The sequence below is a fragment of the Macrobrachium rosenbergii genome, chromosome 3 (assembly GCF_040412425.1).
Source record: "Macrobrachium rosenbergii isolate ZJJX-2024 chromosome 3, ASM4041242v1, whole genome shotgun sequence".
Taxonomy (NCBI): domain Eukaryota; kingdom Metazoa; phylum Arthropoda; class Malacostraca; order Decapoda; family Palaemonidae; genus Macrobrachium; species Macrobrachium rosenbergii.
In genome coordinates this window covers 69,646,132-69,663,403 of record NC_089743.1, presented here as the reverse complement: position 1 = coordinate 69,663,403, position 17,272 = coordinate 69,646,132, and the positions used below count along the sequence as shown (strand labels likewise).

Here is a 17,272-nt window from a genome sequence, read left to right as displayed (position 1 = left end):
ACACATTGGTTCAACTCCTTAAAGCCACCACAAATACGAACTGACTTTATCAGATTTCATAACTGTAGCAAAAGGGGCTGCCCAATAACTATAGCTAACAGGTTCAATAATATCATCTTTTATCCAATCCAATAAAACAAAGTATTCTCTACCATTGGCTTTTAGTGATTTGAAACAATTTGGTGTTTACAGGTATTGAATTTAGGAGTTGAATCCTTTTCAAAATTAATGCTAGCAAGAAAACAAACAATGGGTTCATTAGGACCAACTTCATAACTGTCAAACCAAATCTACCACACTCCCACAAATGTTATTTACCCAAGGCAATGCATCAATACCCATCAAGTACATACCAATCATGCTCATCAGATTGGTTTGAATTCTTATTTCCTACAACATTAAAAATCTATCCACCTTGAAATGCTGTAATTCCCTCTCCAGGTAAATGCTTCTCCCACAGATTACTGTATCAGGATTGAGAAGAATACAGTAACTGATGTGCCTTCCAGCTTTGCTTCTCAGCCTTAGCCTTACAGGAGGAACATGCTATATACAATGCTATGGGGAAGATAGTGGCAGGCCCCTTGCTAGACTGCCCTGCCAGTTGGGGCCAGGAGGGTGACGAAGATGTTGACATAAATTCCTGGCTTTCACTTTTATGATTTATGGAGATCTAGGTAAAGTTAAGGATGGGGATAAAGGTATGGTAGGATCCAGCAACCTAGGTTAGGCTAGGTTGGATAAGGTACAGTTATGATGCATCCCTGAAATCACCTACAGAACTCTGACTTACTGCACAGTAAGCCAATTAGCCTAGATTAAAGGTCAAGAGGGGGGTAGGTTGGGGATCTCCCAAGTCTGGTAGGTCCTGGCACCTTAAGTGGACTAGGTTGGGAAAAGAAAGGTTAGAATTCATCCCCATAACTGGCCTTGTTACATGAATTTAGATACAAACCACGTATTTTTCTGACAGTCCATCTTTCGGTTTATGTCGTTTTGACTACTGTTTGTGCTGTTCACTCGTCTCTTATTACCCCCTAACAACCCAAACGTATAGCACCAACAATGGTCACAAATTCATCAAACATGGAAAAGAAGTCAAAAGTATGTATGTTATAGTTCGTGTTTGGTAAGAAATTCAGGTATTTGTGGCATTCCCGTATCCAATTGCATTGTTTCTCAGTAGCCTATTAACCCACCATAACTAGCCCAGTAAATATGAGCAAGAGAAGAATTCAAATATGAGCAAGAGAAGAATTCAAAGCGAAGTAGTTCATAACAATAAGCCTCATGGAAAACAAAAAAGGAGGATGAACACAGATAACGGGTCTTTGCATAACTGGATTAGGCCTATGGCCTACAAAGTTGTTATTAGTACACGGCACTATCATAGGCGGTTACTTGAGCTATATTGTTGAAACTGATATCAATATGATTTTAAAAGTATTAAAAATATACCATACATAAAAAAATACAGTTATCTATCCTATCCTAAGGCAGTAAAATCTTCTGGCTACAGTGGATAGCAGGCTAACCTCACAGATCGTGAAACGAACAAAAGTCGAGCTTACCTAAGGTAAAGAAAAACGACTGGAGATTTTGAATACTTTACTTATAGCAGCTCCTTATTGTCACTTAAACGTTATGTGTTCTAGCGCTTCTGCCCTTCTGATTATTTCACTGAGTGACAAGCGACGACTGAGTCTCTTAACCTTGGCTTACAGATTTTGGCACAGGTGACAGTCTCCTCCTTAAAATACCTGCTCGCTCAGCACTACGTTCTCGTTCTCACTCGCTCGTAGTAGATTGCATAAATAGGATAGAAATAATGTAGTAAAAAAATGAAGCCTCCACAAACTAGGGCAAAACTTAAAGACAATTTACTTCATTTGAGCATGGGAATATATAGAGCTTAGTTTAGATAACACTCCGATAGGCAGCTATTGTAGATTTGATCTGTGTATCATACGTGTAGGCCTACATAAAATAAAATAAATAGCCAATTTATGACACTTATCATCATGTTTTGCTGTGTGCTGAAATCATATAAAAATTAATATTATTGAGTTATCTTTCCATATAGATGAAACACTTTAAAATTCTTCTAATACTGCCAAATCCTTAAATATGCATGGACATCTGTGTACCCAGGTAACCATAAATTCATGTCAACTTATGACGTCATCTTATCATCAAGGTTGCCTTCTGCAGGTGAGAAATTTACCTTGCAGCCTAAGACTGCAAATAAAAAAACCTTTCTAAAGACGTTATATAATCTTAAAAAAGAGAACTGGTTTCGAGCAACCCTAGGGTCCTCTTCAGGTGAGCGTAAACACAAGAATGAAGGTATGACCGTATGAAAGATAGAGTACAAACAAAAAAATAGAGTATCAACGGCACAGGTAACTCAAGTTGCGCCAAACAGGCCATTTAACTTTTAACACATTACAAAGGTTGGCTGCTCAGGGGCATCATTTAGGGGGGCTGGGGGGCAACAGCCCCTTCTAAGACTTAAGTTGCCCCCAGCCTCAACATGCCCCCTTCAACCCGCCAAGCCCCAAGAAGTAACAGCAGCTAGTTTTCCATTATTCCTACCGAAATTTAAATGTGTCATCACATTAAGTTATATCTGTCTATATTATGTGCTTCAAAAAGCACATAAAATAGCTCAAAATAAAAAAACCCGGGGTGATTAGGCTCGCTTCGCTCGCCAAACCGCCTTGGCCTCCCCCCGCCCCCCACCATTAAAAATCTGAAATGACGCCCCTGTGACTGCTATCAAAACACATGTGATAAGACTGCGAAGGCTTAACAACACTCGTTCAGATTCACACTAGGGGCTACTTTTCCAAGATAAAAGGATATCTTTAGAATGTTTTCTCTTTTTTACTTTCATTTGTAACCACTTCCACGTGTAGCTTGAAACTCTTTGTTGTCAATGTTTTTGTGTAAAAATTATTAATTCCATGTGTCCAATGTAGAATTATGTTTAATCTAATTATTTGCCATATGAAGTTATTCATGTTTTTCATAGGCTGTCCTTTTGGCAGGTATTTTCACACATACACACACACTAATATATATATATATATATATATATATATATATATATATATATATATATATATATATATATATATATATATATATATATATATATATATATATATATATACATATATATATATATATATATATATATATATACAGTATATATATATATATATATGTATGTATGTATGTATCTATAAAGACAAAATCCACGAAGGAAAGTGAAACAACAGAGTGCTGCAAGGCCTTTCGACGTTAGTCCTTTACTTAGCAGACTGAAGAAGTATAAAAGTAAGCTTTACAAAGAAGGCTCAGATAAACGATAGAAGGGGATCACAAAGGGAATCCAACACAATTAAAGAATTAGCAGACATACCAAAACAGGGTTAAGTATTTAAGAGGTTTTACAAAGGAACAGGCTCAACGGCTCAAAAACAGGGACAGGACAATTAAAAGACAATACAAAGAAGGGGACTGACCACCACGAATGTTTTAAAAAGCACATCTCAATAATTCACATTTTTGGTAAACAAACAAATTTCTACAAGGAGAACATTTTTAACAAAGAAATATATATTAAACATATGAATACATAGAAAAATAACTAAATATTAATTAAGTCAGTGATTTTATCTTTTAGGTCATTCTTGAACATTTTGCTTATACAGGGGTCCAAATAATACATGGCAGGGCCAAGATTAATGTTACAACTGGAAGTGAGCTGTATAATAGCGGATTCTAAAAGATTTCTTGAAGAGTAATCGTTTGATCTGGCAATCACTGAACTTTCAGTCCAATTTATCCTGTGAGAGTTTTCACTTAAATGAATGAGTATAGAATTGGATATTTGTCCATTTTTGATGGAGTACTTATGCTGCTTAATCCCTACATCTAAATCCTTGCTGGATTGGCTGATATAAAAAGAGGGACAGTCCATACATGGAATTTTATATATTATGTTGTTGCTTTCCCTAGGGCTATTTTTTTGCTAACTGTCCTGTTAGTGTGTTATTATAGGAAAAAACGAGGTTAGCATTAAAAGATTTTAACAATGATTTTATGTTTTCAAAACACTAAAATAAAGCAAGCTAAGAATGTTCTTAGGGGTTTCTTTCTCCATGTTACTTTCACTATAAAACTTTTTGTGAGCTTAATTATAGCAAATATCTAGTATATGTGAAGGATAACATATATCTGTCCATATTTTTCTTATGTATTCGATTTCTTGATCCAAATACTGGGGACTGACAATGCGCAGCAAAGCTCATAAAAACAATGAAGAAAAAATTAATATTTTGATATTAAGGCGATGGCCTGAATAAAAATGGACATAAGTTAAGTTGTTGGTTGGTTTCCTATAAGTACTGAATTTGCATTGAAATGGTTCTCTAACTATTAAAATATCTAAGAAAGGGAGGCAATTGTCTTTTTCTGATTATAAAGTAAACTTAATGGATGTTACCTGGTTATTCAAATTAGAGAGTAAATCATTTACATCAATACCAGCAGGCAAAACAGCTAAAATATCGTCAACATATTTATACCACTTTAAAGGAGTATATATTATATTAGGTAAATATTGTTTCTCAAAGATTTCCATATACAAGTTTGAGAGGAGTGGGGATAAAGGGTTGCCCATTGCCATACCAAATATTTGTTGGTAAAATTCACCACTGTATATAAACTAATAATCACAAATGCACAACCTAGTGAGTGAAATAATATGACTTACGGGTAGAGGATTAGTTCATTACTAAGATAGGCTAAAATAGAATCTATAGGGACTTTAGTAAAAAGAGAACAAACATCAAAACTGACGAATCTATCAGTGGGGCAGAGAGTGATTTTGTTTAATTTATCAACTAAATCTAGAGAATTCTATATGTGAGAATCGGAGATAGTTCCAAGTAACTTGTCTTTATTTATATATCCATCACGTTCCATATTTTCGTGATTCAGTTATAAATACATACATACATACATACATACATACATACATTTATATATATATATATATATATATATATATATATATATATATATATATATATATATATATAAATATATATATATATATATAAATATATATATATATATATATATATATATATATATATATATATATATATATATATATATATATAATAATAATAATAATAATAATAATAATAATAATAATAATAATAATAATAATAATAAATAAAAGGATCCCATAAACGCACCAAAATGTAGGAAGTTTAATGTTATAATTCTGGAGAACAACTGTCTCCCTCTACAGTCAGATAATGAATGAGAAAAGAGTTACAGAAGAGCAGTATTTATACCAAGAGTTCCAGAGGTCAGCCGTTATATCACTCCAATTGATAGCTTCTTAATCTTCTTAATCGCTGGTTGGAGGAAGATTTTATCTGTGATATCTGAGTCCCAAGCTCCTTTTGAGAGGTTCATGGTATTTCTTTGTTTAATCAGTTCTGATTCTACCATCTAGCTTTTGAACTGGCAATTGCTGCTATAAATTACGTGTGACAAATTCCAGTTTATTCTGTGATTATGGTTATTTATATGGTTAAAAATAGCCGAGCTCTGTTGGCCATACCTTACTGAACATTTATGTTGTATTAATCCCTGGGGGAGTGATCGAGGCAAGGGATTTCATATACTCCCGTGTCTTTGGGGACTGGCTTTTGTTGGACATTAATCAGGGTTTTGGCTAAGGTATTTGGGTAGGTAAAAGCAAAAGGGCTAGAGTTTCCAAGTGCCTCTGTCAATGTCTTAATCCTGTTCAGGTGTGGGATTTTTATTTTATTATTGAGCATCTCTCCAGTCTTGTTTTGCGGGGTACAATAGAAGATTATGTTAGCTTTATGGATGACCTTCTCAGTTATATGGTCGGGGTACTTTAAAGACACAGCTACTTACAGGTTAGTCTAATTTCCTTTTCAAGGAAATCCGGGGAGAAAATCTGTAAGGCTCTTAAGAATAAATTGATGGCTATGCCAGTCTTGATAGAAATGTCATGATAACTTAAAAAGTGAATGTAAGAAAGTGAAAATGTTGGTTTTCTGTATACGGTAAATTTGTATTCTGTCGTATCTCTAACTATTAAAACATCAAGAAAAGGAATTTTGTTCTGTTTCTCATTCAATTTTAAATTTGATGCTGGGCACTAATGTGTTTAAGTTTTAAAGAAAGTCGTTGAAATTGCCCCACCTATTATCCCAAAATTTTAGGATATCATCAATATATTTCGCCCACACGCAGTGAGAGGTCTTTGTACTGGTTTCATTTTGCTCTGACATGGCTGTCTATAATAGCGCGACTCATTCCAATAGACTTTCTCGAAAGTTAAATAACTTAATAAATAAAATAGCGTTTGGAACAATCTTGAGCAAGAAGATAAAGTTTTAAATTTATCTAACATCGCCCTTACCGTAAAGCAACACTTAGTCTTAAACCTTGGTTTATTCTTTGCCTTCATGCCAGACTGGGAAAAATCTAGATTTTATAGTTACTCTTGACAAATTTATATATAATAAAAATTACAGCCGAGAACAAGAAATACCCTGTCCCTCGAAGATTTATGAAAGCCATCCACTCGCTACAAAAATTAGATGTTGTAATAAGTAGATCCGACAAAGATGGCAAAATCATGATCATGGACAAAGACTTTTACCTCGACAAAATCAACCAACTCCTTAGTGACACAACCACTTATGATAAACTAACGAAAAATCTCCCCAAAACGTCCCCACAGAATTTTTTTTTCTTTTTTAAGAAAAGTAAGATTAATTGGCAAAGACAAAAAGAGCATTGACGTACTGGAGAAATTTAAAGTCATTAACCCAAAACTACCTTATTTTTATGGCCTTCCCAAAACTCATAAAGATAATCTTCCATTCAGACCTATCATCTCATGTGCTGAAGCTTTCAATTGTAAAATTTCTAAGTGGTTAGCCGGCCTCCTTTCCCCATCCTTAGGCACATTTTCTCCCACTCACATTAAACATTCTGAAGATTTGTGTCACAAATTCAAAGAAGCAGTTATACCAATTCACAACATAAAACTTTTAATGTAATAAAATCCACAATTATGTAGTAAATATATTACTACGTAAAATAAACAAAGACTCTCGAACACTTGAACGGTGTTCCTCATCATTGCTAACGTTAAAATGACATTTTAATTAATGTTAGCACTGATGAGGAACACCGTTCAAGTGTTCTAAAGTCTTTGTTTATTTTACATAGTAATATATTTACTATATAATTGTGGATTTTTATTACACAGATTGTTTTCCATGAAATTGTGAATCTCTTAGCAAAACCTTTAAGCTTAGATGTAGACTCCCTATTCACAACAGTACCATTCAGGACGTTCTACAGTTTTTGAGAGAAAAATTAGCCCCCTTATCAGACCATTTCCCACTAGCCCTAGATAAAGATAATAAAGTTAGTTGAATTATGTGTATCAAATAACATCTTTTCATTCCGGGAGTCATTCTATAAACAAAAATGAGGGTGCAGCTTGGGCACCACTTTAGGTCCTGTTTTGGCCAATCTATACATGGAATATTTTGAAACTACAATAATAAATGCTATAAAATCTAAAGACATGCTGCGGATGAGATATGTAGATGATATCCTAAAATTTTGGGATAATAGGTGGGGCAATTTCAACGATTTTTTTTTTTATCAAAATCACTAATGCCCAGATTCAAATTTAAAGTTGAATGGGAAACAGACAACAAAATTCCTTTTCTTCATATTTTAATAATTAGAGACATGACAGAATACAAATTTACCGTATTTAAGTTATCATGACATTTCTATCAAGATTGGCATAGCCATCAATCTATTCTTAAGAGCCTTACGGATTTGCTCCCCGGATTTCCTGGAAAAGGAAATTGGACTAATCCGTAAGCAGCTGTCGTCTATAAAGTACCCCTACCATATAACTGAGAAAGTGATCCATAAAGCTAACATAATCTTTTACCGTATCCCGCAAAACAAGACTGGAGAGATGCCCAAGAATAAAATAAAAATCCCACACCTGGGCAGGATTAAGACGTTGACAGAGACACTTGGAAACTCTAACCCTTTTGCTTTTACCTACGCAAATACAAAAGCCAGTCCCCAAAGACACGGGAGTATATGAAATCCCTTGCCTCGACCACTCCCCCAGAGATTAATACAGTAAGGTATGGCCAACAGAGCTCAGTTATTTTTAACCATATAAATAACCATAATCACAGAATAAACTGGAATTTCTCACACGTAATTTATAGCAGCAATTGTCAGTTCAAAAGCTAGATGGTAGAATCAGAACTGATTAAACAAAGAAATACCATGAACCTCTCAAAAGGAGCTTGGGACTCAGATATTATAGATAAAATCTTCCTCCAACAAGCAGTTAAGAAGATTAAGAAGCTATCAATTGGAGTGATATAATGGCTGATCTCTGGAACTCTTGGTATAAATACCGCTCTTCTGTAACTCTTTTCTCATTCATTACCTGCCTGTAGAGGGAGAAAGTTGTTCTCTGAAACTATAGCATTAACTTTCTTCATTTTGGCATTTTTATGGGCTCATTTTATTAGATGGAATTCTGTTTAAACAGAAAATATTTCACAGTCATGTATATATATATATATATATATATATATATATATATATATATATATATATATATATATATATATATATATGTATGTATGTATGTATGTATATATGTGTGTGTGGTGTGCATGCTTGTGTGTGGTTGTGTGTAAGTATTTATGTGCATAATATATTACTCCTTTCAGTAACTTGTATATTTTTAATTAAACGAAGCCACCGAACAGAAAGAAATGTGTATTAACCAAACTATAGTGGCTTAAAGAAATTTGTATATATATATACATACACACACACACACACACACACACACACACACATATATATATATATATATATATATATATATATATATATATATATATATATATATATATATATATATATATATATATATATATATATACATATATATACAAAAAAGACTGCAGGTGTAGTGGGTGATGTGCATTCATTTTAGCTTAAACCAGCCCTGTGCTGGCACGGACTCCTGCTGGCTAATGTTATGGAAGATTCCTGCATAATGGGTTGGTCGGATAATGAACAACACAACAGTCACTTCCATAGTCATAGTGTAACTGCTGAAGCGTGAATGAATCCCCCGATTATAAAATTCCATAACATTAGGCACATCATGCACCTACAGAGAAGGGTCTTCAGCAGCACGTCAAATCCTCGTTTTTTATCCACGAATACAAAACGTGTAACTTTAGAGGGAAAATATTAGTGAAGTATGAGTAGCATACTGTCACTTATCACATAATGAATATAGGTAAAATAAAGGTGGGACAACAATAAAGAGGGCTTTACTAATTTTCTGCGCAAATACGCACCAATATGCGATAGAAGTTCTAAATATGTACTGTTTTTCGAACAAAGCACGTGAGTTCAGGCACCAAACACACCCACTCTCAAAATGACTCAGACATGATTCATGTTGATTGTTATCCTTTAATTATTCATTATTGAGATATTTCGGTTTAAATAACATAGATTTCTGTTTACTTTGTAGCATTGCCCTCATTCTAACCATTATTGTGCTCTATGTTACGTCATCGTTTAAATTTGAACAGGAAAATAAAGTTTTGTTTCAACAACGCACGAACTCTGTGGCCTATCTGTTACGTAGAAAGCTGTGGGTTGCAACAGTGCCTGTTACACTGTTGTTGGTGAAGAATGATTTTAAATATTCAAGATAAAGGTTTTCTTGTATGATGTGCTCACGAAATATTTTCTTTTCATTCCTTGCCATTAGCGCCCTTTAATTCATCACCGAACTGAGTTTCATTTTAAAGATCTTTAATCTATGATACCATCGCTTGTAAAGTTTTCGTAGCCGCAAATATAATGCTGTAAGAAATGAAATATTGTAGATTGAAGTTTTAAGCCTTATGTCATTTTTTTTTTTTACTAAATATAAGCTTAAATACGAAACCTGCATGTTTGGGTTTGTCTTTTTCATCACATCTCTTCTGTTTGTATGCATTACTTGACCAAACTGCCAGGACCGATCTCACGTCATCCAGAGATGATTCTACAAACAGACACGTTAAAAGCAAATTATCACTGCACAGATGAATGAATGCAAATATTAGTCAATATTTTTAGTAAAAAACTGAAGCACATACGAGAGGGCACATAATGTTGTGGTAATATAAATTTTCTTTTAGCATTATCTTACCGATAAGAGAATTCGTTGAGGGAGTTGTTTCTCTAAGTATTCTCCAGCTAACGAAGAGATAGGTCGGAAGTTTGAATACTATCCTGCTACATGTGTATTTTTCTTTATATGTCTAAGCACAGAACATAACTGGTCTAGAAAAGAAGAATGATAGGTTTCATGGTTTCTTCACTCGTCAGAATTTCTTAAATTTTGTGTATGATATATCTAAATTTTCGGTGCCTCATTGCATATTGCACTCTTAACTATTAATCTTAACTTTTTACAGAAGAAAACCATTGGTTTATTCTTATAGCTAAGTACAATGCAAGAGCATAAAATACACTGGAAACCTCAACAATATTAAACCCATGGAAAAACTATTATAAATGAACAAGATGTGAAAAATCAACCGGTGATGATCACAGAGAAAGCTTCAGAACAGGGCGGGTTAAAGTCAGTACTTTTCATATTGTTCGTGGGGATTTCATTGCTTATAGATGAGCTAACAGAATGTTTTGACAACATACTGTAGGGCAGGAAGATCAGGAATACGCCAAAGAAATTACACCCCTCTGATAAAAATATTAGGACAACAGCATGGAGACAAAAACAGAAACTCGCGTTAGAAATGTAAGGAAAACGCGCGAGCTGCACCATGTTTCATTTCACAAAGAAGGACTAATATTAATCTTGGCACAAAGAAGAGGGATTGGCAATATGCATGCACTAAAATTCAAGAGACATACAAATACCTCTTATTTGTAGTAACAATAGATTTCAAGAAAGCATTTGGCTTCGTGGTAGAAAACTCATGCAGAGGTAATGCAGTGGCTAAGATTTGTACAGATGATACAACCACACCATGTCTCAAGAATATAGAATATGAAGGAATAAATCAAACAAATAGTGTATACAGGGATGTAATGAGTCAACCATATTCTTCATATTTGTAACGTACCTGATCCTATAAAATTAGAATATACATATACAGGAGCTTGATACGAGATCCTAAGAAACGTTGTGTTGTTCTGTGCAAATGACGGACTGATCCTATGCTGTCCTCCGGAGGAAATAGTAAAAGCAATGAAAGTTTTTAGAAAAATAAGTCGTGGATAGTGCTTGAATATAACTAAAGATGAAATTAAGATATAAATATTCAGTGACTGGGCCTTTAAAGATGATGTAGAAGACATAAAATTCGTTGAAGAAATAAGAATACTGTAGTAAAACACATAAAAAACCTAAGGGCTAAAATTAAAAACTCAAACGATTACTTTAGCGAACACCTGAAAAGAGCTCAAATGTCCAGGCAGATGTCAAACCTAGCTAAGTCAGTCATAAGTAAAAGTTGTAGCAGGAAGATGACAAGGAATCTGTATTGGGAGGGGCAGCAGTACTCAAATTTATTTATGCCACAAGAGTAATGAACCGGTGGCAAAAAACAGATAACCCAATTTACATAATGAGCAGTGCCTTAAGATCTGATTTGGTGGCTCATCTAGCTACTTTATTTTCAGCATACTCTCAACAGTAAAAGAAATAGGTTCCTTTACGAGATAACCTTGCATCAGTATTAAAAACAAGGAAACACTCCGAATTATGCTGTTAAAGAGTTATAATTAAGTTTTTATAAAATCGAGCAGACTTAATAGTAGGGTAAAAGGTGCCATTTGGCGTCCTGGCATCCTGAACATTTTCCTGGCATCCTCAAGAAAGGGTGTCATTTGGCATCCTCAGTTATTATTATTATTATTATTATTATTATTATTATTATTATTATTATTATTTATTTATTTTATATTTTATATTTATTTTATTTTGATATTTTTTCTGAAAAAATAACATGCATATATAAAAAAATTATGTGTAGTAGGGTAAAAGGTGCCATTTGCATCCTGGACATTTGTTAGTAGGGTAAAAGGTGCCATTTGGCGTCCTGGCGTCCTGAACATTTGATGTCCTCAAGAAAGGGTTTCATTTGACGTCCTCAATTATTATTATTATTATTATTATTATTATTATTATTATTATTATTATTATTATTATTATTATTATTTATTTTATTTTTATATTTTTGCTGAAGAAAATAACATGCATCTATAAAAAAAAATTATGTAGTAGGGTAAAAGGTGCCATTTTGCATCCTGAACATTTGTTAGTAGGGTAAAAGGTGCCATTTGGCGTCCTGGCATCCTGAACATTTGGTGTCCTCAAGAAAGGGTTTCATTTGGCTTCCTCAGTTATTATTATTATTATTATTATTATTATTATTATTATTATTATTATTATTATTATTATTATTATTATTATTATTATTATTATTTTTATATTTTTGCTGAAGAAAATAACATGCATATATAAAAAAATTATGTAGTAGGGTAAAAGGTGCCAAGGCTCCGAACTGATAAGAGTTGAACCAATATAAACTATGTTATTAATCCCACTTTGTCGATAAGAGTCTGATTAGGAGGAGGAGACATCTGCTGAACTGATATGGTTGAACCGACAGTATACATGTAAATATATATACAATTCCTCTCTCTCTCTCCATATATATATATATATATATATATATATATATATATATATATATATATATATATATATATATATATATGTATATATACATATAAACCTGTACATACTGTTTATATACATAAACACAGTATAATATGTACATATATTTGTGTATAAGTATGTACATATATTTATATATATATATATATATATATATATATATATATATATATATATATATATATATATATATATAGATAGATAGATAGATAGATAGATATGTATGTATGTATGTATGTATAAAACAGGTCAAACGTTACATGACTTTATCTCTCGCAAATGTTTTGTGAAGTCGCCTGTTTATATTCAAATTCTTGGCACCTGTTATCAATTATTCAACTTATTAATGAAAAGCCGTCATTATTGACATTCGTGATGAAATTAAAATGTATTTCCATTAAATTTTCTCTCAGAAAAAAGATAAACTAGAAAACGAATCACTATATAAGCACACACACAGACACGTGAAAAGAAGTTGAGTGATTGAGGCATATCGTGTCAACCTTCCGGGAACTTTCACAAGACTGGCTCCAGCGTCTCCAGAGAATCCCCGGGCCTTGCTTACGGAGCCTCATCTTCTAGCGGAGCTTTATTTATTTATACATACAGTTATACATAATTATACATACATATAGTTAGAAAAAGAGATGAAGAATTATTCCAAATCATTGCCATCTGCTGGAAGTCTCTGACATTCCAGGGAATCCCAACAATTCCCGAAGATTGGAGCAGCTCAGTGGAGACGAAAATGTCTCTGGAATCCAGATGCGTCACGTGTCCGATTACAAAACTTGGGATAAATCAGGCTCAGTTCATCCGTATGGAGCGGACTCTCCTTCTTTGTGAAGACAGATGATCAATTTCCCGAAAACGAGGAAGCCAGGTCAACGCAGACGTAGGGGACACGAGAAGGAAGAGCTTCGAGCGGAAGTCTCCTCTTGCCATTGGATACCTCGACGTGGGAAGCAGTGATACCGATTTCACATATTCCTCGGTGGCAACCTCTGGCGTGGCCTAAAATCCCGTAAGTGCGATGCCTACCACATATGCGAAATTGATTTTCCCACCTTCTGAGGATTGTAGTGTGGCAGGAACTTACGCATCGAGGAACACCTTCAGCACTGGCGTGTTTCCTACAGTCAGCAGCGAAAATAACTGGTTTCGGGACTTTGCATAGAATCATCTGTTTTCGCAAAAAGCAGAGACGCCGTAGACTCTTGGCTAGCTAACAGAGCGAAGAATGGGGAAGGGCCCATCCTGGTAAAGCTAAACCCCCATTTCAGTGATGCTTTGTTGGCGAAGATGCCCCAGGGTGAGATCAGTTGTGATCGTCAAAGGCCAAAAAATATATATATATATGTGTGAGTGTGTAATATATATATATATATATATATATATATATATATATATATATATATATATATATATATATATACAGGCATATATATATATATATATATAAATATATATATATATATATATATATATATATATATATATATATATATAAATATATATATACAAACACATATATATATTATATATGTAAATGTATATATATTTATATATATATATATATATATATATATATATATATATATATATATATATATATATATATATATATATATATATATATATATATATATATATATATATATATACTTACATATATAATGTGTGTGCATGTGTGTGTAATAAGTTGTCAAACTGCGCGTGACAAATATATATGCAGATAACCATTTGAAAGGTGAAAATTAAAGATAAAGTAACAAGTACTTTCGTGTATCACGAACACTTCTTTGTGGAATAAATTACTCTAAAGTACCCCTCAAGAAGTGTACATGATATGCAAAAGCTCTTGGTACCTGGTCTGAAATTTTCACCTTTCAAATGGTTATCTGCATATATATTTGTCACGTGCAGTTTGACAACATTATTACACACACACACACACACACAAATTATATATATAAATATATAAATACATACATATATATATATATACATATATAATGTGTGTGTATATGTGATATATAATTTATATATATATATATATATATATATATATATATATATATATATATATATATATATATATATATATATATATATATTATATATATATATATATATATATATATATATTTTTGGCCTTTGACCATCACATTTGATCTCACCCCTGGGGCATCTTCGCCAACAAAGCATCACTGAAATGGGGGTTTAGTTTTACCAGGGATGGGCCCTTCCCATTCTTCGCTCTGTTAGCTAGCCAAGAGCCTACGGCGTCTCTGCTTTTTTGTGAAAACAGATGATTCCTATGCAAAGTCCCGAAACCAGTTATTTCGCTGCTGACTGCAGGAAACACGCCAGTGCTGAAGGTGTTCCTCGATGCGTAAGTTCCTGCCACACTACAATCCTCAGAAGGTGGGAAAATCAATTTCGCATATGTGGTAGGCATTGCACTTACGGGATTTTAGGCCACGCCAGAGGTTGCCACCGAGGAATATGTGAAATCGGTATTACTGCTTCCCCACGTCAAGGTATCCAATGGCAAGAGGAGACTTCCCGCTCGAAGCTCTTCCTTCTCGTGTCTCCTACGTCTGCGTTGACCTGGCTTCCTCGTTTTCTGGAAATTGATCATCTGTCTTCACAAAGAAGGAGAGTCCGCTCCATACGGATGAACTGAGCCTGATTTATCCCAAGTTTTGTAATCGGACACGTGACGCATCTGGATTCCAGAGACATTTTCGTCTCCACTGAGCTGCTCCAATCTTCGGGAATTGTTGGGATTCCCTGGATGTCAGGAACTTCCAGCAGATGGCAATGATTTGGAATAATTCTTCATCTCTTTTTCTAACTATATGTATGTATAATTATGTATAACTGTATGTATAAATAAATAAAGCTCAGCTAGAAGATGAGGCTCCGTAAGCAAGGCCCGGGGATTCTCTGGAGACGCTGGAGCCAGTCTTGGGAAAGTTCCCGGAAGGTCGACACGATATGCCTCAATCACTCAACTTCTTCTCACGTGTCTGTGTGTGTGCTTATATAGTGATTCGTTTTCTAGTTTATCTTTTTTCTGAGAGAAACTTTAATGGAAATATATTTTAATTTCATCGCGAATTTCAATAATGACGGATTTTCATTAATAAGTTGAATAACTGATAACAGGTGCCAAGAATTTGAATATAGACAGGCGACTTCACCAAACATTTGCGAAAGATAAAGGCATGTAACGTTTGACCTGTTTTATACATACATACATGTACACACACACACACACACACACACATATATATATATATATATATATATATATATATATATATATATATATATATATATATATATATATATATATATATATATATATATATATATATATACTCAAATATATGTACACACTTATACTGTGTTTGTGTGTAAACAATATGTACAGGTTTATATGTATATATACATACGTATATATATATATATATATATATATATATATATATATATATATATATATATACTCGTAGGCGTCCAGGAAAGGCACTCAATACAGTAGATGGTTTATTCCTAATGCCGACATTTCACAACTACATTGTTGCATTTTCAAGGCTGAAATACAGCGAGCTGACTCAATAATTAATCATAAAAACATTTATTATAACAACTGATTAAAAACACTACAGTATTGTCTCATTTAAAATGATAATTCTTTTAAAAAAATCAGAGGCACCATGACACTAAAAGAAGGACCTACCCAGACGGGAGCTAAAACAAAACTATTGAAACAAATAGAGAAAAATACAAATTAAAACAAAAATAGATAAAAGGAGAAAACAATGTAACGATAAGGCAAATAGGACCATCAAGCAATAAACAGCTGTGTAGATGATGTTTGGGTGTTCAATGATGGAACTGTTAATTTTATCATTATGGATTCTAAGGTTGTTAAGTCACTGTCTTTCTGTGTTTGTCCTATTATTCGAAAGTCTTTGTTGTTATTTTCTATATAATTGTAAATGATTGCGATTGAAAAAATGGCAAAAGAATAACTATCGTACATATATAATTATATTAGACAATGTTGGACGTGGTGTAAATAATAGCGTACGGTGTTCTACATTATGTATATGTATATATATATATATATATATATATATGTGTGTGTGTGTGTGTGTGTGTGTGTGTGTGTGTGTGTGTATATTTATTTAGTTTAATGAAATATTGCAGTTTTTAATAATGGTTAAGAAAATCAAGAATGCTGAGTTTATCTCAGAAAGTTATATATAAAATAAATTGCATTTAAGTGAGGGTTGAAGGCTTGACCCACTTCTGTAGCTGACACCTGTCAGCCGAGGAGGTTGACTGCCATAG

General features: G+C 33.4%; 1 protein-coding gene across 14 annotated transcripts in view; it reads right to left on the bottom strand.

Annotated features, from left to right (window-relative positions):
• The window catches only part of LOC136825267 (uncharacterized oxidoreductase ZK1290.5-like), a 100,080-nt gene extending 98,282 nt beyond the window's left edge, over window positions 1-1,798 (bottom strand). For 9 of the 14 annotated variants that reach the window (XR_010849278.1, XR_010849290.1, XR_010849286.1 and 6 more), the window contains exon 1: window positions 1,572-1,776. The gene's annotated coding sequence lies outside the window, so the exon portion shown is untranslated. Of the gene's footprint in view, window positions 1-955; window positions 1,063-1,571 lie in introns of those variants that run through there. The other 5 variants (XR_010849282.1, XM_067081367.1, XM_067081414.1 and 2 more) reach the window with 3 other exon arrangements.
• Window positions 1,799-17,272: the final 15,474 nt, after the last annotated feature.